Here is a 27,172-nt window from a genome sequence, read left to right on the forward strand (position 1 = left end):
AAGCTAGAACCAATCACATAACATTTTAATTACCATAATTAATTCTAAGCTAAAATGTGAGAAGTATACTTACACAATAACATCAGAGGCTAAACTCTTGTATGCATGCACGCATCAGACTGTGGAAACCATGCACGCAGCATTCACCTTTTATTGCACTTACACACACACACACGCACACGCATACACACATGCACACACACACACACATACACACATACACACACACACACACACACACACACACACACACACACACACACACACACACACACACAAATGTATGCTGATGCACTTAAAAGCAAATTTCCTAAACCACAAAGATCTCCTAGACTGCCTGTTTGGAAAATTATGCCTCGTCGATCACAAAGGCACTCAGAAAAAATAGCTCTTAGTACTACACATACAGAAACTCTCATCCTAGGGGAATCCTTTGAAAGACATGCTGATGTCCATCTAGCCAGGCTGACCAAGGAGAAGAGAACTGTTAGTTGCTTATCTGGAGCCAGTAATTGCCAAATCACACCTGCGCTCAAGTCTTTGCACCACAGGTACTACAATGTTTTCATCATAGTCCATGTAGGTGTAAATGACATGAGATGTCCATCCCTGGACTATATGAAGAGAGACATTATGGAGCTCTGACTATATGTATCACAGGCTAGTATGAGCATGGCATTGAGTAGCATATTACCATCACATAGGATGATGGCACAATATGAGCAAAAGATTTTGACAATCAGCTGTCTTTTAATGGGATCCAGAATTTGTCAGGTTGAGACGACATAACTGACAGACCACATTTCTTTGCCAAGGATGGTTTGCACCTGTCCCTTTTAGGATTCTGAATGCTAGCTAAAACTTAATCAACTCAAATAGTGCCTTTTTTAGGAAATGCCAACTATACAAACATGCCAACATAACACAATCTACTCAGTTGTACTTCAGGGTGTTACTGCTCAATACCAGAAGCCTCTATCTAAAAAGTTATACTCCCTTGAAGCCTTCCTCACACTTGAGAAAATAGACATCTGTAAAGTTACCAAGACATGTTTTAAAGCAGCAGGGAATACCCCAGTAGTGCAAGACTTCAGCAGTTGCATACTTTTTGGCTAGTAGCTGCACAGACACTGGCAAAAGGTGTAAGTGTATCAATATCATAGAATCATAGGAGGTTATTAAGCTAATGGCCCAGGGTCCCTTACAAACCTAGCTAAGTTTTTCTCTATTATAATGGTGCTAGTAATAGCCATGACTCATCACCTATTGCCCCTATCCAGAAGGGATACAGGTAAAACCCCAGGGATGAATTTGTGATTCCCCATCCAGTCATCCAGATTATACTTCAAGAGGGTCAGCAAAGGGGTGTGTTTTACAAGGATGGGCAGCTTATTCCAGAGTAGGGGTAGCCTCTGGGAGACTCACCTGTCTGTCCAGCAGGTTCTGTTAATATTGCTTCTCATGTTGAGATCTCTAGACCGGGTGCATTGAATGCCATTTCACTTGCTAATGTCCAGCAATTCCATCAAGACAGGGTCCGTGGATGCCTTCTAGGCTAGGCAGAGGTCGCCCCTGAGCAGTCTTTAGTACAGCGAGTACAGCAAAATGGATTTTAGTCTATCCACATAAGATAGGTGTTGAACACCTTGAATTTACTCTGTAAGGTACATCTGCAGTCTCTGCAATTGTTGGAGGTGCCTGGTGAAGTACATACCAATGGGCACATTGTACTCAATAATTGGTCTTATAAGGGAGGAGTACAGGGAAGTTATGACCTCTTTTTTTCTGGAGGCAATGCCCTTATTTATGAGATGGGCTACATAGAAGGCTCTCCTGACCACTGTGGAAACATGCTGCTCAAAGGATAGGTTGCTGTCAACCTATGTGCCCAGGTCTCTTACTACATCAGTAACAAGCATACTTCTAGGATGGTCAAACAGGATAACATGGTGGTGTTCCTCCATGTGCAGATCACCACAGGCCAAATCCCGTCCCATATCCTATCTAGTTATAGGCCACGCTCCATGTACAAAAAACCCACAATACATACTGGACCTACTAGAGGCACTTACCTTACAGCCTAACACCCTACTCATGGAAGACTTTAATTATCTATCTATTGACTGGGAATCCTACATATCCTGAAATCTACAGGCACAGATTGACAGACTTCATAAATACAGACACCCTTGACCAAACAGTGAAAATACCCCTAGAGGCTACAGCATACTGGATCTCATACTCAAAATATGGGGGGAAGCTGCAACACACCCCAATGCCTTGTCTATCCTGGTGTGGTCTGACCATAAAGCTCTCCCCTCAGAAATCAAAATTAACTCTGTAACTCAAGTAAAACCAGTAACATTTAAAAACCAGTTGGACAGCAGACTGCCTTTTATTAAGTGATGGTTTGTCAACATTCAGTGCCTCTTGAAACCCAGTGGACACAGCAGCATACACTGTCTTGCTCTCATAAACTCTAAGCAAGTATGCAAATGGCTGCATAGAGGCTGCTTTACCTACAAAAAGTAAGCCAAAGACTATCCCCAGAAACAAACTTTCCTGGTAGCATCCCAAATTATCAGGACATGCAGCAAATGGAAACAAAAATTATTGCAAAAATCAGCAAGGGTAATTCCCATCAAGATAAAACCTCTCTCATCAGACTAAATAGGCAATGAAGACAGCGAATTACGACAACCAAAACCAACCATGATGATAGCCTTCCAGGTGAAAGATAACCATAAGTCCTTTTTTAGCTGTATCAGAAACCTCAAGGGCAGCTCACAACAGTCTGCTGAACTGATTAATCATGTCACATTCAGTGAGCCTGCTGATATAGTCAACCTGTCAGTAGACAGTTTTATTTCCAACCTTATCCCCCTCTCATCCCCAACCATCCCCCAAAAATACCTTTACACATAATCCCTCCAAATATAGCAAATGAGCATGTACTGGGTGCACTTACTAACGCCAAAATCATGGCTTCAGTGAACACTGATAATAATTCAGGATGCCTCCAGAACAGTCTAAAATATTACTTATCAAAATCTTAGGTGTCATTATTTAACTATCATCTTAAAAGAGGCTTTATAGAATTTGAATTGAAGACTACAATGATCACTTCCCTTCATAAAGCAGTTCCTGCAATGGATACTAGAAACTACAGACCCATTAGTCTGACTAGTCTTATTTGCAAAGCCATGGAAAGAATTATCATGCAAATTTTCAACAAGGACATAGGAGACCTCTAGACACTGGATCCATCCCAGTTTGGCTTTGTCAAAGGAATGGCATGATTACTGAACCTGGTGGCTTGCTGTGAAAAAATCAGATGAGGAGAAGCAATGCATGCTGCTTACATAGATTTGGCTAAATCATTTTATACAATTATCCTCTCTGGCATTGTCAACAAACTTATGAAACTAGGAATATAAAGCCCTTTGTAACATGTTGGATATTTAGCTGGCTAATGGATAGGACGCAAGAGGTTATGATCGGTTAGGCCAATTCTACAAAGAGACCATTTAACAGTGGAGTTCCCCTGGGCTCTGTGTTGGGACCATTCCTTTTTGGCATTTACTTCTCAGAGGTTAAAGCCAATGTCAAAGGCATCTGTTTGACCATGTTCATAGATGAGTGCAAACTGGGAGTAATCACTGAATCCTCCCAAGATGAGAACACCCTTCAAGAAGGTCTAACACAAATGCTTGTTGCCAAAGCCATGGCTTAAACTCATACCCAATAAATACATTATAGCACCTTTTGGGAAGTTGTCCCCCCTGGATAACTACATCATCAGTAAATCACCAGTAAAAGATTATCAGTAGTCAGGGATCTGGGAATTCATGTAGACAGTAACCTAGCCTTCAGCTGGCATGTGTCCAGGGTTGTAACAAAATCCTTCTATGTTGCTCAACTTATAAGTAAAGGTATGGCATCTAGGTCTAGAGAGGTTATTATAACACTGTACTCAGCTCTCATCAGACCCATCATAGAATATAATGCCTATTCAGTATGTACCTGTTCAGACATATGCAACAACTCAAATGTCCACAAAAGTTCCTTAGCAAAAGAATACACAGGGTAAAAACAATGCCCTATACTGATCACCTCAAAGCTCTGTCAGTTTACTCAGTTTCACACAGACTTCTGATATGTTATCAGTGCCTGCAATCCAAGGCATCCATAGACCCTGTTTTTGATTAATCTTTTGCATATCTGCAAATCAAACAGGATCCAGAACCATTGGATCAATAAAAAACTAAATTTTTATGCAACTTAAATAGGACATGTTGGCAAGTCAAATATGTTTCTCAGAGAATTTCCATTTTCTGACACAGACAAATGTGAAACAGAATTCCTCCCTAACCTTATTTAAACATAACTTGGACCAATGGATGCATAATCAAAAATTCACCACTGGTCTGATGCCTATGTGTCTGATGGACAGAGCAGTCAGTAAGCCAACATATATGTAAATCAAATCTGTGGGTCACATTTGGGTCATTTTGCAAGGCTTGCGATCGTTAGCCTAGTATACACATATGAACCTACAAATGAGAAAGACTGCTTAAAGCAGAGGGAAAGAGATCTGAACCAGCATGAAATAAATGCCCCAGCAGCTCACTGATTATTAATCATTTTGCATGGAAACCAGGAAACCAACTATATGTCTGCATTCAATAAAAAGGCCAATGAAGATAATACAGTTATCCAAAGAAACAATCTTTGCAGTCCATTTCATCCTTAAATGCCATGCTATTAAAATTTTACTCTCGAGCCTGGTTATTTTAATTTATGGAATATTAATTAATTGAAAGAAAAAAGTCAGCTTCCACGTTCATTTGATACAAATAAACAGAAAAACAATTTCTTATTCTTTACTCACCGAGGAAGAAAATAATTGAGAAAGATGAGCATCAAAACATACTGTGACTTCCACATGATAAAAAAAACTCTGATGCGTTGCATGTTTTTTTTTTTTAATCAAGGTCTATTATTTCATCCCATGTCCTAAAGACATGCTGCTAGGTAAATTTATTTATGAGCCTGTCATTTGTCCATAAGTGTTGATACTCTATTTGTATGAATGTACATGTCCACATCCTGTGACAGATTGATGTCCTATCCAGGACTAGTTCTTTATGGGTTCATAGGTAAGTACTAGTCTAGCTGCCCTTAATGGCCATTTTAAGCTTTGGCAATTTTCCTTTTTTGTGCTCAAAATAACCTATCCCATGTGGTTATAGAATGGCCTTATCCATCCCATGATTGATAATAATATAGTATCCCTAACAAGAATAGCTGGGATCATAGCAGAACCCATGCATGGGATAAAGCATTTAGGAGCTGCATCTGTTCTGTAGTTCATAGGTTCATAGGTGTTTACTAGGTTAACGACCCCAAAGTCAATTTTAAGTCTAGCCATGTATCCCCAATCTCTGACAAGTTTCTGGTACCCTTGATATGTGTAAACAGGGGCTTGGGTGATGATTTATTTACAAGCAAGGTACTTGGAGATGAACCATTTACATGTTGCCTATGTCCATTAGAGACATAGGTGCCAAACTAGGGATTAATTTCCTGTTCTCCTTCCATTTGTCCAAGTTACACTTAAATTGGGTTGCTTCACAAGGATAGGGAGCCTGTTCCAGAGACAGGGTAGTCTCTGGGATACATACCTGTCTCTCCAGCAGATCCTATTTATATCACAAGCAAGGCTTATGTCTTTAGAACAGGTAATTCTGGTGCTGTTTGTTTTGTCGATATGCAGGAGGTCTATCAGAGTGGGTTCTGACAAAGCCCTGCATGCCAGGCATAGATCTCCCCTCAACAGCCTGTAAAAGACAGACTACAGGGAGAGGGCATTGAGGCAGTCTACATAGGTCATTTTACTTACACCCTGTATTATTTTAGTGAGGAACCTCTGCGGACATCCACATTGTTGGATATGTCTGATTAGGCACACATCAAATGGGGTATTGTACTCAATGATAGGTCTGATGAATTCTGAATGCAGTGGAACAATGACTTCCTTGGACCTAGATGCCATATCTTTCTTTATAAGTTGTGAAACATAGAGTGATTCCCTCACTACTGTAGAGACATAATGGTCAATGGCTAAATTACTGTCTATGCGTGTCCCTAAATCTCTGACTACTCAGTCAAATTTAAGGGTTGTGATGTCAATATGATAGTTACCAGGGGTGGATGACTTCCTGAAGGATACTATTACACATTTCTTGGTATTTAGTTGTAGTCCATGTCTCTAACACCAGTTGTTTGTCTGTCATCCCTTCCTGGAGAACTTGGGATTCAGTGACAGCTCCTAATTTGCAATCATCTTCAAATTTAATCACCAGAGACCAGTGATGTTGACCTTGACTTCAGAGAAGTAAATGCCAAAAAGCAGCAATCCAAGTACTGATGCCTGAAGGACTCCACTTGTGATTGGCCTCTTTGTAGAGGTGGACTCCCCATTTCTAAATTCCTGATTTGTGTTTGTTAGCCAGTTGGCTATCCACTGGATGATGTACTGGCTTGTACCTAACCTCTTGAGTTTATCAATGACGCCCATGTGGGGAATTGTGTTAAATGCCTTTATTAGGTCAAGGTAGGCAGTGTGAATCATTTTGCCTTCATCCAATGCTTTATTGACCTTCACCAAGAAGTCCACCAGGGTGAGTAGGCATGACCTGCCCTTGACAAAACCAAACTGGGTTGGGTCCAGTATCTGGAAGTTTACTATATCGTTATTGATCATTTCCATGATAATTCCTTGAATGGCTTTTCATATAAGACTAGTGAGAATTATGGGTCTGTAGTTTCCATGGTCTCTAGATGGCCCGCCTTTGTGCAGAGGGATTTCTGTTACTGTTCTCCATTCATAAGGAACAAAGCCTGTTTAGATGCTACAGGTGAATAGCAATTTCAGAGACCTTGGTAGGAAATGTTTCATGCTATTTAGAAGGCATGTTGGAATATTGTCTAGGCCCATTGATGCAGTGTTCTTGGCCTTAGAGAGAGAGCATTAATGACATGTACCCTGGTAATAGCAGAGGGAGTTATATCTGATGGTATTTCCTGAGGGAAGGTTAAGGGAGAGAGAGAGGTAAAGCTGGAGATCAATGTATCAGCCAGTAGATTTGATATATCTTATGGCTCAGTATAGATGACTCCATTTCCAATGAGCTGCATACACTTGTGTATTGCCTTTGAGGTTGTAGATATAGCTAAAGAGGTTTTGATTGTCCTTGGCCTGGAAGGCAAAATTTACCTCAAGTTTGGCTTTGATAGACTTTATTTGTCCTCTGAGTTGTTTATTAAGTTTGATGAGACTGCCTTTATCCTCCTGGTTGCTGAACCTTAAGTTTTGCCATGATTTTCTTCCTTCTGTTATACGGCCTACTGATTTTGTGATTCCACTGGGGTTTGTTGTTTTTTTGAGTTAGATCTCTACTTCTTCCTGGTAGGTACAACTATCTTTATGCAGGCAGCAGTCCTGGGGTAAATGTTCAATTTTCTATCCATGGATCTAAATTTCACTTTACAAGTAATGAAGGATGAACTTTGTTTTATGTGGCTGCGGAGTCTGTTCCAGAGCAGCAGTATCCTCTGTGAGATATACCTGTCCCTCCAAACTGTTTTGTTGATTTCACAGAAGAGATATCGATCCTAGACTGAGTATTTCTGATGCCATTTGATTTGCTGACATGCAGTAAATGCATCAGTAATTGATCAGAGGATGTCTTGTATGCCAGACACAGGTCACCTCTTAGTAGTCTGTAGGATACCGAGTATAGTGACGAGGCTGTACAGATACATGCCAAAGGGGACAGTATATTAAATGACTAACCTAATGAAGACCAAGTAAAGGGGGATAATGACATTTCTAGATCTGGCCACAATCCCTTTATTTATAAGTTGTGCGATACAGAAACACTTTCTTACAAAAATAGATACGTCGGTCAAAAGTTAGGTCACTGTCCACATAAGTTCCCATCCCTGAACAACTGGTTCAACTCTCAGGGGTTTATTGTCAGTGTGGTAGTTCCATGGGGTAGATGACTTTCCAAGGGGTACAATAATGCATTTTTTTTTACAAACTTTTGCCTTACACCTACTAAGAGTCAGAGTAGATTCCAGTTTCTTCATGGACCTAAAGTAAATGAAGTGGTTACTGAAAATAAATTAAACAAACGATCCCAAATTATTGCTATAAACAATGCTGCCTCATAGTACACTAAGTAGTAAGAGAGTTTAATTCTGCCTGTCGTATCTAGCATAGATTGCCAGTATAAGGCAGTATAAGCTCATGTAATACTAATACACATTTAGGGTGTAAGCAAGGATTACTGGCAGCCTAATATTTTATACTTTTCCAAGGCAACTCTTTTTAAAATTCTAATCACACCGCAATGACACAAGCTGAATTATATCTGTCCCTAGTTATCAAAAATTACTTTTGAATAATTTCCTTTCTTTGGAAAGCTGAATGTACATATTATAAAACCAAATAGGCTTTCTTTCTAGTTCTTTCCATGTGCTATCTAAAAAGAAATGAAGTCTTCATGCCTCCCAGGGACTTTTTTGTACTACTAGTGTTTATGGAAACATTTTGATAAGCACAATGTAAGACATATACTTATTCAATACAGTTTAAATGTGACATAGTACTCCAATATTCAGTCTATTTCTTCATGTCAGCTACTTGATGTGTCTACTTAATGAGTTTGTAATTGCATTTGTGAAAAAGTGAAAAGTCTGTCACCGTGTAATCCTTCCAATGAGAGAACATAAAAGAGAGGAGTGCAGAAATCACACTATGAGTTCATACATATTCCATGAGCCCCATTCTTTATATGATGGACTAAAACAAAAATGTAATAACTGTATTTTTGTACTTGTGGGAACTGCCACCAGTCTGAATATTTTTTCTATCAAAGTCAAAGTAAAAGTAAATTTTATTGCCATTCATACCATAAAGCAAAGTGCACAGCTGAAAAACTGCATTTCTCTAAGCTCATGTGCAAATGTACAAATAAACAATGCACATAACAACAACAACAACAGCAGTAACAGTATCCCAGCCATGCAAAGGCTTTGAAGCTGAAATAACTGTTCTCTGCCCAGCCCGGTGGTGACTGCAATGGTCGCAGCCATGCTCACCACCCACACCATCCACACTGTCAACAACTCTATCCTCAAACACCAAAAATGTCCAAAGTCCCAGTCCATCACCTCTGATTCATTCCAAATTCCATTACTTGCGCTCAGTGCAACTGCTACCACCTGAGGCCTGAACGCTTAAGTGGCTACGGCAAATCTCTCTATCCACACCATCCTCACAGAGATCACCAGCTCCATCCTCCAACACCAGCAATGTCCCATGTCAGACCAGTCCCACAACCCAACATAATCCAACAGAACCAGCAGAGTCCAAAAATCCACAATGCAGGCTCTGATACCAGCACTCGGTACAACTGCCACCCCTGAAGGCCCAAAATGACCACAGTCAGTTCACCGATCAACAAAAAGACCAACAATCCCAAAAATCAAGCTAAATCCACCAGAGAAACACTACTGCTGTAGACACTGCACATCCAACCATACAAACTGCTCACAAATGGATGACAAACTGACAGAAACCACACAAAAACATGAAATGCAAATCAGGAGCCAGAGTAGCCACATCCACACAGGGCACCACCATCTTAGCATCTATGAATGCATATGTATGCATATCATATGGATGAAAGTCCAAACAGATAATACTTTCTCTCAATACTGACCTAATAAAGTCAAATAATTTTCCTTGTGGACTAGCCTACAAGACTGTTACAGACAAGTAAATGAGCAAATTAAGGATTTTTTATAAATGTCTAAAAAATGTCCAGGTTCAGGAAAGATCACTGCTGGACTGGGTTCGACAAAAAAATGATTGAACTGAATTTTATGAAAACATCAGATTTTATTCTAAATCCATACAATTGGTAACCACAATGTATTTTGCCAGTAGTATGATACAAAGAACACAGTTTACTTTAGATTAAAGAAAATTATCCTTATTAAAACGGCCATTTGTTTTTTTCAGGATATTATTTATCCTATTAAATAAATGTGTAAAAAATCCAGGAGCAGACAACCATGAAATGTCAAAGAATTTTTTCAATAAAAATCAAATAAAATCATGAACCTTTTGATATAAGAAGACAAACTAAAAGGTGAACATAAAACAAAGCTCAACTGTAGATAAGCGCTTTCAGCTTTTCAGCCTTCATCAAATCTATACCAAGAGCTCCATTTACTAGTTTAAAATGAATTCTCATCCAATCAGCAGCTTAAGTCAAGTTCCTGTGTGAGTTGCCTTCCAATGGCACACATGGAGAAACACCTCCTCTTTCAGCCAGTTAAAAACCATAGGCAGTAACTAAAATTCCTTGATCCTTTCATTAAGAAATATCATTTGTTGGTGGGTAGTAAACCCTTAAATAAAAAACTAAAATGAAGACGAGGCATATGTAACGCGAGCACAAACATCTTTCACTTAAACCAGGTCCCTTGCACTCGCCATCTCAGATTCAGTCCCTGTTTTGATTACCTTCCCATATCAAACATGAAGGGACAGCTGATCATCCAACCAAATAAAAATAGACACACAATGTCATAACATATCTATACTATGAATAGGCGTCTATTTTTCAAAAGTGGTTTCAGTGGTACTACATTGTTAATTCCTGGGTATCTGTCTGCTCTAAGGTTTATGATCCATTCTGTCTCACATACCTCTGTAAGATTTCTCAAATCACCACCACGAATGTTCGGTTCCAGAGCATCCGGAACCATAAAACGGAAAGAATGACCAGGAGATAATATAACATGATTTGCCAATGCAATTCTCTTCTCACCGTTTGATATATCTTGTAAATGCTGCATGATTCTGGTCTTAAAAAGCTGGTTAGTCTTACCTACTTAAAAAGCTGTACAGTCTCGGCAGGTGGCAAGATAAATTAGATTTTGCAAAAGACAGGTCGCATAACCAGAATAAAAGTAGGATTTATTAGCAGTTGGATGCAAAAAACAGTTGCTAGTATTAATGTAAGGACAAGCTTTACATCGACCACATTTAAAAGTCCCTTTTTTTGATGTATGTATTTTATTCTTCCTAGAGAAACCATCCTTCATGCATAAAATCCTTTTTAAAATTTTCTTATTTTTGTAGGCAAAATGTAATGAGTAGGGGAGGCAGGCTTCTGTTAGTATCCTCTCCAGCTATGTCCCTTTCACACAAAGGAATGACATGTTTTTATTATGAGATTACCATTTCCTCACTTAGCTGGCTTCCTGTATGTTGCAACCATGTTCAACACATTTTCTGATAGCAAACAGTATTGTAGCTGCTGTGTCAGCAAGTATGCCCTTATGAAACATATGCCCGACAGCATTAATAAAATTCTTGATATCATGCCTCTTATTCACGTTGAATCTAAATATCGTTAAAACCAGTTAAAAGTAGAACACCCATATTGTGTGAAGAAGGATTTGTTTTCTTCAATGACATTAGAAGTATTATGTTTCAGGCGACATTTCTTTGCTCTCCATTTGTGCAGTTATCTTTATAAATTATTCCACACAGCTACTTAAACCCTGCATAGTCTACCACTATGCCAGCCATTTTATCATTTTTAACTTTGGTGCAGTTTAACAAAGAGGGCACATTAGAAGCTGGCTAAATAACCTCTTTGTCTGTATCTAGAAACTACCTATAAAGAAATACCCTAATTTTCTATAATCTATTTTCAAACTCTTATCAACTTTTTTCCCTTACATCACCTACTCTCATTGAAATAAAGATAGTATTGTGCACACTCAGAAAATATACTATTTCTTGTGCTTCTAATTAGAAGAAACATCACAAGATTTCATTCATTTCTTTATCTGCTTTTGCTCATCTGCATCAAGCATACATTGTATGAAATGATGGGTTCTGAACTTCTGCCACATTTGTTATTCATTATATTATGCTACTCACACCGCCTTCACTAGGCTGTTTCCATGTAGTTGCTTGTTTAAACTTGCTCCTGCCAATAGAACAGCAGCTGATGGGACTGTGTACTGATTGGTAATATGTACTTCATTATTCCCAGAATGCTTTATTGCAATACAGCTTTTCATTTCTCTCTTTATAGTAAATGTTTTGGGACCAGGTGCTGATCAATAACACACATTTTATCCTTTTAATATTGTAACCCAGCACATCTTTTCTGTCTTTATATTAATAGTCTCTTCCACAGCTTAGAAAATAGCCGAATCAACAAAAGAATGTCCTTGTCCATTTGGAATTTTAAAGGACTATATCACTACACATATCTACTAAAAAAAAAAAAAAAAAAAAAAGAAAAAAAACTGAAAAAGCGCCATATACAATACCAAAAATGTGTGTATGAAAATACAAATGACAATTTAAATAGCATAATCTTCTTAGTTAGTTAAAAACATTTTTTTAGTATTTTGGTAACCGCATAGTTTACTATTTTTATCCTAAAATAAACATATCAATACGTTTGTAATTAACATGTTTGCATTTCTTCCTAATCACACAGATCAGTCATCCATAACAAATACAACATTGTGTTAGAAAAAATATGCAAAAAGGAGTAAAATATAGGGCAGGGCCATTTCAGAAACACAGTAGCACTGCCTTGCAACCAGATAAAATTGTGTGGTCAGCATCATCTGACAATGATTGTATACTGATCTGGAAATGAGCAACATTATAGTAATGAGCCACACGTGCAAATATAAATGAAGTGAATTGAAGTAAACAATGTGGGACAGTGATTCAGAAATATAAAAACTGTAAATTGGCCACAAGTGAGTCTGTATAGTCTGATTTCTTGGCAATCAAGACCAGAGACTGTACTATATTGTTTGGTGTAGCAGCCTTCACGTGTAGTAAGTACTACAGGTTAGAGTCAACTCTAGCAGTCAGTGTCTGCATTGGGGCCTGCTGGAACCCTCCATATTGAGTATCTGAATACCATCACATCCACAAAAGGGATGTATTCAATCACTATTATATGGACAGACACATCATATTACAAGTGTCATGACAGGAATGGAATACTGATCAATGAGGACACTAAGATAGGTGTAGCTTTGACAATTCTTATTACACGGACCTTCCAGTTGCCATCATGTCCCACTGTAGGGGTACCACGGCCATCTGTCTCATGAACATTACACCTTTTCCTACATTATGCTGCAGCCTGTGAAAGAGCATATGTGGTTCCCAAGAAGCACAGACGTGAGATACAACACATTGCAGACATTCAAAGAAAACAAAGGAATGGCATGGACAGCAGCACCCAGTGGAAAGGTTAATGGTGAGCAATACAAATTTGACCACCTGATGGTCTCATGCTCCTAGCTTCCACATACATCACATCTGTTAAGGCCACCAGACATTCTTCAAAAGAAGCAGTGCTAGTGTGTGATATAGATGAGGAGGTAAATGTACATAAAGCAGACCTGCCTTCATCCCCTGTGAAATGTACCCGAAAAGGTGGCAGATGAGTAGTGGCCTCTGTTGTGATCATTTCCCTGGTACATAGAGGCAAAAAGAACCAGAGTGACAGCAGTGGTACCCAAATACTTACTGACCACATTAATGACCTGTGTCAGCTATTGATAGCCATCACTTAAAGTATTATCATCATGTACGTAGCACAATACACTGAACATCTGTGCCACGATGGTGGTAGTATACAGCTGTTCCTGGAAGACTGCCTTGCTTATCAGTTATGTGTAGTGCATATTGAGGCACACATTTCAGGCAATGGCTGGAAAGTATGATGGCAGTGGTCACTAGCCAAGCACAGCCAGCTCCTGTCCCCATGCTCAGTGAAGACACTGTTGCTCACAGTAGGTGCATGGGCAGTATGCGAGTGTGCTCCCTAAATTGAGGTGTTGGGCATTAAGTATTCTTCTGTGGGCTCCTGAGAGATAGGGGTGGTTTCCACAATCAACAGAAGCTGTGTCACTGGACACAAGTGTCAATGTACCCACAGTAAACATGCCTGATACTGACACTGCACCCTCAAAGATTGCGCTATCATAAATGTACCATCACCATGAGTATCCCACGAGGAACTGTTATCAGCATGCCTTGTTCCAAGGCAGGAAACACAAAAGTGCACCTTTAAACAGGGAAAAACACTCATATGTAACACTACACATCTATGAAATCCCTGAGACTTTGTGATGCACTAAAAATATTTAAAATGGGTATGCAAAGAATGTAAACACATACACCTTCATTGTATGTGTTCATACCTGCACTGCAGCTGTGACTGCAGAGTAGATATGGTGTTGTAAAGCAACCTTGAGCTTAAAACACATGATTGCCCATAAAGTGCGATGCTAATATTAGATAATACTTATTTGGTGCATCCCAATGAAGATGTAGGATGGTGCAAATAGTTTGAATCTGATAAATCTATATATATATATATATATATATATATATATATATATATATATATATATATATATATAGACATATGTGATATGTGTGCCAGGTGTCAAAGTCCTTGCTATCTCTGTACACTCGGTCAATAAGAGCATCTCCACGGAGGTTTGGATGCTTTTTTAATGGTAAACCCCATTCATGGCCATCATCTCTTGATCAGTGGCGTGATACTTCTGATGGTCATAGATATATCTGATGGGCTGCTCTGTTGTAGCTACCAACAGCATTCATGTCCACTGCTATGTTATGTCACATGCAAACACTAAGACCCAGATATTCTTGTCTGCTCCCAAATCTCACCACTTGTGCTCACCAAGTACCTGAAATGCCACTTTCAACTCTGTCTAGAACAGCAGGGGGTCACTTTTTCTTCTTAGGCTCTATGTCCCACCCTGAAATGTGACAATACAGGTGTGGTCATAATGCCCATACATCATATGCTCAGCAATAGCTATAGTGTTCAAATACCCAGGCAACAGTTTTAACACCTTAAAGTCCCACACTCACCATACTCGTATATCATAAGATAGATCCAGCAAACATTCCAGTTAGACAGCATGGAGACAGACTGTGTTATGATGTGAGCCATCTAAGCAATCCATCTGTCCCTAGTCAGAATATATCACAGTCAATACATGCTGTTCATATTAACCCTTTCCCGATATCTGTTAACCTGTGCTCCATTCCAGCCTCTATCTCCCCACTACTGACCACATCTGCTGCACATTTTGCCAATGTGTACATCTCAGAGAAGCCCTCTCTCTCTCTCTCTCTCTCTCTCTCTCTCTCTCTCTCTCTCTCTCTCTCTCTCTCTCTCTCTCTCTCTCTCTCTCTCTCTCTCTCTCTCTCTCTCTCTCTCTCTCTCTCTCTCTCTCTCTCTCTCTCTCTCTCTCTCTCTCTCTCTCTCTCTCTCTCTCTCTCCCTCTCTCTCTCTCTCTCTCTCTCTCTCTCTCTCTCTCTCTCTCTCTCTCTCTCTCTCTCTCTCTGTCTCTCTCTCTCTCTCTCTCTCTCTCTCTCTCTCTCTCTCTCTCTCTCTCTCTCTCTCTCTCTCTCTCTCTCTCTCTCTCTCTCTCTCTCTCTCTCTCTCTCTCTCCGTCTCTCTCCCTCTCTCTCCCTCTCTCTCTCTCTCTCTCTCTCTCTCTCTCTCTCTCTCTCTCTCTCTCTCTCTCTCTCTCTCTCTCTCTCTCTTGCATACTAAGTCTACTGCCCACAATTCACCTCTTATAAACTCACACATGGTGCCTTGCTAGGCTACTGCTGCATGCAGCTGAACCCTGATCTCAATCATCTGTGGTTGCAACCCTTCCTGTGCTAATAACACACCTGTCAGTAGGTATCAATGAAGCCCACCAAAAGACACCGCACATTTATTGAGTCAATCATCTTACCTGCCAATGGTCTTTCTATCCTTACTACTTAACATACCACACTCTACTGAAACAATGCAATGCAAAACTCCATCATGAACCACCATGTGCTCTAGTATCCAATCAGCAGGTAGATCTCAAGAAAGTTCCTACCAGCAACAACAAAAAGTAGTACTGTTATCCCCTCATTCTCCCCACATGCCATTACCCTTACTAATGTACCAGTAAAATAGTTCTTTCAACATTAGAGTAACAGAAATGTTCAGACCAGAAGTCATTTTACTTTCTATTTCAGCAAAATCCCACTGTGCAATGGGAACTGCAATGGCTTGACTACTTTAAATTATGCAATTTTGTGTCTCATACAACAGCATTATACTACTGAGGCAAATTAGGACACATTTTATTACAAATTTACCTGCCTTGAACTATGAGATGAGGATTATTCCTGCCTGTGCATTGGATAAAAAAACTGCAAAATGTACTGCACATATGTGGTCATGTCCATGGCATCTACACGGCCATGGCATTCTTAATCAGTTTTGTGATCCTTAGGAATACTTTGTCACAAGCATGCACAGTGACTGGGATTTTAAGAGGTGCTTTCCATTAGGATAGTGTGTTTCCCACCCCACAGAACTCTAATACATTATTTAGGTAATGCATGGCTATATAGTAGCAATGGGCTCCACAGTGCTGCCATGCTGCTAATCAGTGTTAATAATTTGAAACCTGTATGATGTGTCAACAGAAATCAGATACCATTTTCTCAAAACTGATGTGGCCATGGCATCTGAGGGAGATAGGAAAGCAAGACCTTTCTGAGTGTCCTGCAAAGGAAACACTCGGGTGCATCTGCATAAGGACTACTGCAATGGCACCCAAAGCAAAGTGGATGCCAAGCACTTCCATGGCAGCATTGTGAGTGTTGTCACAGGTGTCATCTGCTCTGGAAAACAGGACCAGCAATTGATACAGTGACCTAAAGGAAAGGCTTTCATAATCTTCCTAACCAGTGGGAAAAGGAGGTTAGGGACCGTGATCCACAGCTCTTTAATATGTATTACAGAAAGATGGCACAAACTTAAGTCGACATATGTGCTCAGATATATAGAGAACCTGTGGGACATGGAGTTCTTTCTCTTTGTTTTTCTTTTTCCAACACTTGCTGTGATCAAAGATAATATTTTGCCAGAGGCTGACTATTAGTTGGAGACCTGGTTCACTTAGCATGTTTGCACTGCTGCTAATTATTTTAACCACTGCATATAGTATAGCTTTACATTATCTGTCATGCACTTTGTCAATGCAGGTTGAATTTTTATATTATCCATACTAAAGCAAGGGATTCCTGCAAGTGGCATGGTGATGGTGTCTGTGCTAACTTTTCTCTTTCACCATCATCCACACTGTGGCTGTCTACATGACTACAGGGCTGTACCTGCAGTCATTTTCCCAGCATCAACACACAGCACCCTATTTAGTCTAAACTGCAGTAGTAGCTCATTGTCCATTGAAAGTCCCTTGCCAGTACCAGTTACACCTGGTACATTATGCACATACATTTCATAGGGTGTCAGTTGACGGTCAGTGGTGGTTGTCCTACATCATGATGCATTAATACCACGATGCCTATGGAACATATGTACTATATTTTGACATCCATGGTTGTGTCTCTATGGGATTACTACAATGGTGCCATGCTGCACTCTGTCTGGTAGGCCATGTCTGCCAATTGCTGGTACTCCATGTCTACCAATTGCTGGTACTCTCCTTAAGCTGGATATTTAAGGCAACTGAGGTTGTTTATTCTAATTTCCTGGTCCTTGTTTGCCATTCTTTCATCTTGTATATTATTTACATGTCTCAGGCAGAGGTGGACAAGTTAGGCACATGTTTTACATGTTGTAGGCGGAGGTGGACTAGTTAGGTACTTGTTTTACATGTTGATGGCAGAGGTGGACTAGTTAGGTACTAATTTCTCCTGACCATTGCTGAACACATACTGTTGTACTGCTTGTTTGTCTGGCATATAACTAGCTTATTTGCCATTGTGTGGTTAACATTTTCCTCATGCAGTGCACTGCCAGCCCTTGTAGCACAGGTAAGTGATAGCAGTTTCTGCTTTTGTTCATCTCTTTCTTCGTGGATGTCCTCTTTTATATTTTATTTCTCATTTATTATTTTAGTTCTCTCCCTTTATATTCGTATTTTATATTTTATTTCTCATTTATTATTTTAGTTTTCTCCCTTTATATTCGTATTTTATATTTTATTTCTTGTTTATTATTTTAGTTCTCTCCGTTTATATTCATATTTTATTTCGCATTTATTATTTTAGTTCTCTCCCTTTATATTCATAATTTATATTTTATTTTTCATTTATTATTTTAGTTCTCTCCCTTTATATTCGTATTTTATATTTTATTTCTCATTTATCATTTTAGTTCTCTCCCTTTATATTCATATTTTATGCTGTGTAAGCTGTTAGACTGAGTATGGTTTGGCAGTGACCTCTACACTATTAATTTCCTTGCCATCACCTGCTGGGTCAGTAGTTGTCTCCAGGCCAGCAGCTCTGCAAGGTGATGTAGGTCACCCACCATAGAGTTGACCTGGAGGGTTCCCTGGTGCTGTTTGGTAGCCTGTCACCATTGATGGCTGTATGATTCCCATTTAACTCCACCAGCAAGAGGTGTAAGTCTAAGTGATGTCCCTGTCAACTGGCAGCTGAAAAATCTGCATTATTAGCCTGGAGTGTATGTTCATGCAAATGGCAGAATGACAGCAGTGTTTGGCTGGGCAGTGGGCAAACAGTATTTGGTCTAGTCAAGAATGTGGCCACAACAGAGATTACCTCAAGTTGAGTAGAGCATTGTGCAGCTTGAAAGCCATCTGACACCCTATTTTATGCAGCATTATGGTACTTTCTGTCCTTATTGGTCAGTTCCTTCTGTTTGTAGCCCAAACTTCCACATCACTTTGTGTATGCCACCCATATCTGTCAGCATTTCTCCCCATTTGTCACTGTCTTTTTTTGTTTATTTGTATAATTATTTGCCTGATCCTGCTGCACTCACTATATCCTTTGATTTGTCCATACTTTCCTTGTTGCATTACCTATCTACCCATCTTGGAAATATGAAAAAATGCTCATCTGCCCCCACTCAAAATTATATATGTCAGTTTGCTTCTCCATCTTATAACAATCTTTCTTTCACTTTGCCCTTCTGTGTGGTTCTGTGCTTGTTTCCGACCTTCCTTGCTATCATATAAGCCCACTTCCCTCTCATTTATAATTCAGCAGCATCAGGGATTTTGCTGTATAGCCATTTTCACTGCTCTCTGCTATGTATTTTACAGTGCGTCATTAAGAGGATGAATGCATATTATCATGAGCATGTTGTGTAAACACCACCAAACTCAGGTGACATGACTGACATTTCAAATAATGACCTCTAAAGTTTTTGCCAGTGAATTCCCTAATATGTCTGACCCTGTCACGTAGCATCACTTCTGCTGCATAGCTTTGGACCACATTGCACCACTGTGTCTGGGTCCTTTGCCTTTATATGGCTGAATAAGTGATTTTTCTTTTTAATCTGGCCCTCAGTTTATGCTCCAAGGAGCTCTACAGAATTTCAAGTAGTTCTATTGACTTCTATCATCTTTATATTTTTTTGAATTTTCCTATCATCTTCTCTGAGGTAAGTACACCCTGCAATTATAAGGTGTAATTTGAAATGAAAGGTACAATATAACATTCAGTGGATAATTTTCTGATTGTATACATACAGTAACCACTATTAATGTGTTATGTTATATATAATATTCCTTCATCACAGTCCTGTTTGCCATTTTCTACATTATACACTCTATATAAAAGAAAAGTGTTTAAAAACCCAAATATACAATATACCCTTATGTATACTATTCAATTAAAACAGTTCAAGGCAATCCTAATTTAATATAATATCATGCATTAATATTTTGTCCAGACAGCCATTTCTGATGTCTTAAAGAATTTCATAGATGGGATGCTAGCAATTCTGCAGTAAAAAACTTCAACAGTTGAATTTGTGTATTACTTTATAGTCAAATTAGTATAAGCATCCTTGCTTGGATATCACTTTTGTCATGTTTTAATGTATGCATTTTTGAATGCCCATAATATATAATTTTAAATATTTTAGAATTTATTGTACTACAAAATGATTTCTGAAGTAGAAATGCTAAGTAAAGGCACTAAACAGCATTGAATCACACCCTTCTTGAAATAATATTATCTCCATCCATTTTATTAAAAACAGAACACTGTAAAGGATTAGTAACAGGTATTTTAAAAGCTAAAGTGATGCACAATAATATATCGCATACAATAAGAATTTTTTTTTAATTTATTTAATAATTTGTAGAGTAATTTTATTACAAAAAACAATATCAGCTGGTTAGATGTGTTGAAATGTATACACGGAACTTGGTTCTCTACAAATGCATTATATATAAAAGGAAAACTTGCTTATTTATTTTTATTTTTATTTTTTATTTCAAATGTGTTTACCTGGAAGGTTCAACTGGACAAGTTGCCCATTTTCAGTGGATGCCAAGAGAAAAAAGCTCCAAATAGAAGTTAGCACCTACACATTTATAGAATCCACATCATAAAACATACATAGAAATAGCTAGTGTACATATTGATGTGTAGGCATTTACACAATGGGTAATGCATGAAAAAAAAGGTTGGAGAGAGAACAGGGAGATGAATATTAAGTGTGGTTAGTGAGATGATATGAGAAAGATTAAGACAGATCAGAAAAAGAAGTTATACGGGAGAAGCTACAGTTAGTCTGGAGATATGCAAAATCAGTGCCCGGTTTTGGTTTAATGTACTTTGATAAGTTCTTTAAACTTGGAGGGTTTTGTAGCATTTAGGATATGTTGAGGGATGTTATTACAGGCTCTGGAAATTTGGTTAGAGTAAAGAGAATCACCGTAACTGACTTTAGATTTGGGGACATTTAATAGTATTTTGCCAGAAGATCTCAGGGTTGTATTGAGTAGGGTTGTAGACAGTTTTGGAAGTTCTCGCCACTTCATGCAGCTGTTATTTCTAGATCACTGAGCATCTGTCATTTTTTGATTCCCAGCTAAATTTCATGTGAGGCAGAAGACTAATTAACATTGGATATACATCTATATACAAATATACGAGTGCTATACAGTTGTCGAATGTTGCTTTGGTCGACAAACTGTAGGTCTGTTTGAGATTGTCAAATTTCCTGATAGTTGAAAGTTCAATATCTTGAAGTACCATTTCTTTGAAATAGGTTTGTGGGGATTTGGAATTGGTTAGATTAAAAAATGTGTGTGTGTGTATTTCGATGTTTGTGTTAGGGTAAGGGTTAAGTAAGGGTATAGGTGTTCTGTGTATCCATGCTAGTTTGTATATTTTTGAGTAAGGGTTGAGGTTAGCCAAGGGGTTACCATGCTAGTTTGTGTATTTTTGAGTAAGGGTTGAGGTTAGGCAAGGGGTTAGATTTCATGTTTGGGCCCCCATACCCATGTCAGTAATGCATCCTAACCATAAACCTACACCGTACGTTAAAAAAAAATTCCTGTAACACTGCTATCATTCAGACAAATTGGAGGCTAGTGTTATGGGACAGATTAGTGTAAAGACTGGGAAATTAAATTGGTTTCCTTTGTTAATGTTTTACAGGTTCACTATTTGGATAAATTTGCCTTCAGTATGTTCAATTGTATTTTTGCCTGTGTGTTTTGTTCAACATTAAGTAAATTCAGTCATACATACATACTAATGTGCTCTCAATGTTACTGAATAACTATTTCTCTCTCCTGTGCTTGTTCTCTCTCTTCTCTCTACCTATAGCTAATTCTACAGATTGTACACCAGGGTTCCTGTCCATACCTAACCTAAGAGGCCCTGTGGACATCTCAATATATCCAGTATCCTGAATAGGAGTCTACATCCTTAAAACAAAGACTGTCCTCCCAGATAGTTTTGGAAAGTATGTCCTATTATTGTATTGATTAAATACTACTCACCAGGACATTTTTTTTACCCCAGCCAGGTAAACCAGCAGCCCCCCCCCTTTTAGATTTGGCCTATTCTCCTCTCTCAGTCCCACCTCTGTTCTGCCTTTATCCTTACTTATACCTCCCTGTTTCCTGCTTTTCATACTTAGTAAACCTCCAGTGTATTTCGTCTGTTTTTCTTTCCTTTTCCTGGCCACTAGGTGGCGATCTTGTCAATTCAACTCCTACATTCACAATCATTAGTAAATCCTACTGCTCTTCTTATTGCTCCAACCTGATTTTTATTTTGTTTTCTTTCTCAAACACATCTCATTTACCTTACCCAGTATTTTATTACTAACCCCCCACAAGTCTTCTCTACCTTTCTAACCCACCTTTACTTTTACACCTGTTCCCTACCTCTTGCCTGATTGTTTTCTGCAACTGGTCGTCTTGTTGTTCCCCGCTCCGTTCGCTACGCTCACTCCGCTCCCCTCCCTACCCCCAATTCCCACCCACCCCCAGGGGTCCTACCTTTATACTTCCCTAGACACACCCCCAATTGACCAGCAACCTATAACCTCTCTCCTACACATCCACCAATTAATTCCTCACTCCTTCAACCACACCCTCTCTTGAAACCACCCCTCCTATTCCCTACAAACCTATAATCTCTAACCTCATACTCTATAAAAACATGCCCTTAACCCTTAAATCTCTCTTTCCTCCTCTTCTCCTTAACATCCTGCTTTACTACTACACCCTTACCTCCTATGAAAATCTCAAACTTTACCAAACTCCTACTTCAACCAAACATACTACAACTACACTTCCCCTACCCAAACAATCACATATTAATATACTAGCTATCTGTCCCTACCTCCCCCCTCTCTACCATAAAGCCCACCACTACAAACTCACAACCTCCAAAAGACTCTCTCTAATACCAGTCAAATACACAAAACCCCTGCAACCACCCCAAACTCCTTTACTTATATATGGAGATATCCACCCCAACCCTGGCCCCAATACCCTCCAAAATCAAAGCCCTCCAAAACTAACTACCAACTATTCTAACCCACCCTTTTCCTCTGACTCCCTCTCTATTGCTCACCTTAATATTCGTAGCATTAACAACAAAGTCACTCAACTCCATGCCTTAATTGATTTCTACGCCTTTGATATCCTCTGTCTCACAGAAACCTGGCTTAAACCCAGTACCAAAGACAATGAATTCACCCCCCCGAGGCTATAGTACCATAAGACAAGACCGTCCTAATAAAAAAGGTGGAGAAGTGGCCCTCCTGTTCAAATCCCAACTTCAGGTGGCTTTAATTAACTCCTTCCCCCCCACACCAGGAAATGCTGAAATTCTTTCCACCAAACTCCAAATTAACAAAACCAAAGCTATAAACATAATATGTTCCTACATCCCCCCAGGCAAGAACATCCACACCCTGGAAAATATCCTAAGCTGGATTTCTAGCACCTTCCCCCAGGAAACCATAATCCTAGGTGATTTTAATATCGACTGGAACTCCTGCATATCCCCCAAACCCACCACACACCTTAACCTCTTTAACTTTCACCAAACCATTAACTCCCCTACTAGAATACATAAATCCACCCACAAACAAACGATCCTAGACTGGATACTGACCAACAACAATCCCCTCTCCTATAAAACAGGTATACTCCCTGACAATATCAGTGACCACCTCCTTACCTTTATCACCAAACAAAAATGCAACATTCCTAAACAAACTACTTATCGAACTAAATACAACAAAACAGCATTCAATCTAACATCCTTTCAAACTGAACTCAAAGAATATAACTGGTCAACTCTAAAATACCTCCCAATAGATGAAGCAGTAACGCATTTCAACAACACCTTCTTACAAATTCTAAACCAACATGCCCCATCCCGGTTAGTCAGAATCAGATCCAAAGCAGCTCCTTGGCTCTCTGTTATAACTAAACAAACTATGAGAGCGAGAAATAAATCATGGTCAAAATGGAGATCCACTAAAAGCCCTACTGACCATCAAACCTTCAAACATCTAAGAAACAAAACAAAGAAACTTGTCATCCTAGACAAAAAAAACTACAACTTTCAATACCAACAAAACCAAAACCAAAACCCAAAAAAATTCTGGTCAGGAATTAATAAACTACTCCACCCAGGCAACACCAAAACACCTACCCCAGCTAGCTTAGCACAAAAACAACCTAACATCATAGCCAACACCTTTAACAATTTCTTCTCTCAAACTGTAAACTCACTTGCAAGCACTATGACTCCACCCCCCTCCCTCCAAACTACACCCATCCCCAACAATACCTATACACTAAAACTTGAAACCGTCTCAACAACCTATATACAGAAACTACTTTCTAAACTAAAACCCTGCACCCCCTCGGCTGACAAACTTCCAGCTGAATACCTTCAATTAGCTGCAAAAGAAATAGCCTACCCAGTATCCATCTTAATAAACAGAACCATAACAGAATCCAAAATTCCATCCTGCTGGAAAATCTCCCACATTATTCCACTCCATAAAGGAGGAAACTCTAATGAACTATCCAATTTCAGACCTATAGCCCTTCTATCACCTCTATCCAAAATAATGGAACGCTGTATTCACCATCAACTTCTAAACTATCTCTTAAATAACAACTTGCTTGTAGACTCTCAACATGGTTTTAGACCCTACCACAGCACTACTACTGCCCTTCTCTCCTTCTCTGACACTATAAATAAAAATCGAAATAGAAACCTATTCTCATCTGCACTATTTCTGGACCTCTCAAAAGCATTTGATATGGTCAACCATCAACTTCTCCTCGATACCTTAAAATCTCTATCACTGGATTCTCAAGCATTACAGTGGTTCAACTCGTATTTGACTAATAGAAAACAAGCTGTCCTTTGGGACAGCCATCTATCCACTCAACTCCCTGTTACTATTGGTGTCCCACAAGGATCTATCCTAGGCCCCCTACTTTTCTCCATTTTCATCAATAATTTGCCCAATTCCCTACCAGCATCCACATGTATACAATATGCAGATGATTCCACTCTCATCTGCTCTGCCTCTACCCCAGCAGAACTCCACTCCACTACCCAAGTAGTCTTTACTGCAGCAGAAAATTGGTTTTAACACATCTGTCTCCTCCTTAATCCCAAAAAAAACAAACTACTACTCTTTACCCCTACCTTTAAATCCACCCCTATCTCTTTTTCTATAACATCCTGTAATGGCACTATCATCAAACCTGACAACTGCACTAAACTACTAGGCGTCACCATAGATAACCAGCTAAATTTTGACTGTCACATTGATTTAACTATCAAAACTGTCAATAAAAAGATTGGTGCCCTATACAGGCTAAAGCCCTATCTCACTTCAACCTCCCGAGTAGCCCTTGCCCAAACTCACCTTATCTCTACACTAACTTACGCCTCCCTCCTTTGTCAACTTATCTAAAGGCAATCTTCAGAAACTGAATACTGCCTACCACAGTATAGCCAGATTTGCCACTGGCTCACCTTTCCAAACTCACCACTGTCTTAACTTAAAGAAACTCAACTGGCTTGAACTCCCAAACCTTATACTCCTACAACAACTAATCATCACTTTCAAAATTCTTCATTACCCTCCAATATACCCATACTAAATAAACTCATCACACCTTATAAAAATCTCAAGACACTCAGATCAGCCAACAAGCTACTAGTTACTACCTTGAAATCTCATAACAAATCAGGTGATTCCCTATTTGCAAACACTATCGGTTCTTACTGGAATAAACTTCCCACTGAACTGACCTCCCTAACATCATGTCACCTTTTCAAAAAACAGATAAAAAACCACCTACTAATTCACTGGCTATGCCCCTGCTCCAATCCTGACTGAGCATAGTACTGTTCATTACTCTATCCAGTCTGCTACTTGCAATTCTTTCCACTCCCTTTCTTACCTAGACTAACATCCTCAGCCCCCTTCACTGGACCTTCACTCTTTTTCTCCAATCTTTTTGCCTACTTCACCGTATAGCCATCCTCTCTCTATTTTCTTTCCAGCCATACCTAGACCATCTTTATCCTACTACCATAGCATTTCATCTCTATCCTGCTTCCTCACTCTCCTTTTCAACTTGACTTTCATAACATTTAACTATGTTAAAATACTTTTACCCTACGTAACCATATTCTATCCACAATTTCTATCTATCTTTTTTCCCCTTTTTCCCATAGCTTTACTTCCAATCTACCTGTTTACCTTCTAACTTGCTCTTTTAACACTTGTTACCATCAGTTTCTTTCCCTCTGCTAACTACCGAATCTGTCTTCTAGCCTACTGACCGATGATTAAATTATTTAGCTTGACTACAGATATCCTTTAACTCAACTTTGTATTTTTGTGCCTGAGCTTAACTCCTCAGCCACATAATGTGAACTCTGTTTGTTACCTACTTAAATTAGTCCAGGCAAACTGTATTTTGTCTCTGTACATTTTGTTTTTTTTTTTTTTTTTTGTTTTTAAAAATTGATTATTTAGTAAAGTCTTCGAAATGTATTGTCTTAGTCTGATAGTGGAGCTTTTCTCCTCGGGCCTCTGCTGAAAATGGACATGTATCCAGCCAGACTAGCCCGGTTAACAAATGTAAAATAAATAAAATAAAATAAAATAAATAAATAAATAAGGGAATAATATGTGTGTGTGTGTGTGTGTGTGTGTGTGTGTGTGTGTGTGTGTGTGTGTGTGTGTGTGTATCTATCTATATATATATATATATATATATATATATATATATATATATATATATATATATATGGGTTTGTTTTAAAATAAAACACTCACATATCTACATGAATGACATTGACTGAAAAATAAAATAAAATAAAAATCAATATTGTAATGCACATGCTCTGAGAAATACACATAGCTTTAGAACAATTTTTTTGCAGTGGGAAAAGCCCCCTGAATGCCCCCAACTCTTGTACACAGGTGTTGTAGTGATATCACATAACTGTCAACCATTTGCTTTCTTGACCAAAGTGTGGCAACATCCTCTAGGGAATTAATGGAGCTATAAGAGGCAATGAGACATTTTGCTGGTAATGTCTGTCCTAAGAATACCCTTAGATAGTCTGATATTCTCCAACAGCTAAACATTTTAGGAATTGCTACTTGCAAAATGCATTTTATGAAATGTTCTCACTCAATTT

This window comes from Protopterus annectens, chromosome 5.part1 (assembly GCF_019279795.1).
Source record: "Protopterus annectens isolate FY-2018-M chromosome 5.part1, PAN1.0, whole genome shotgun sequence".
Taxonomy (NCBI): domain Eukaryota; kingdom Metazoa; phylum Chordata; order Ceratodontiformes; family Protopteridae; genus Protopterus; species Protopterus annectens.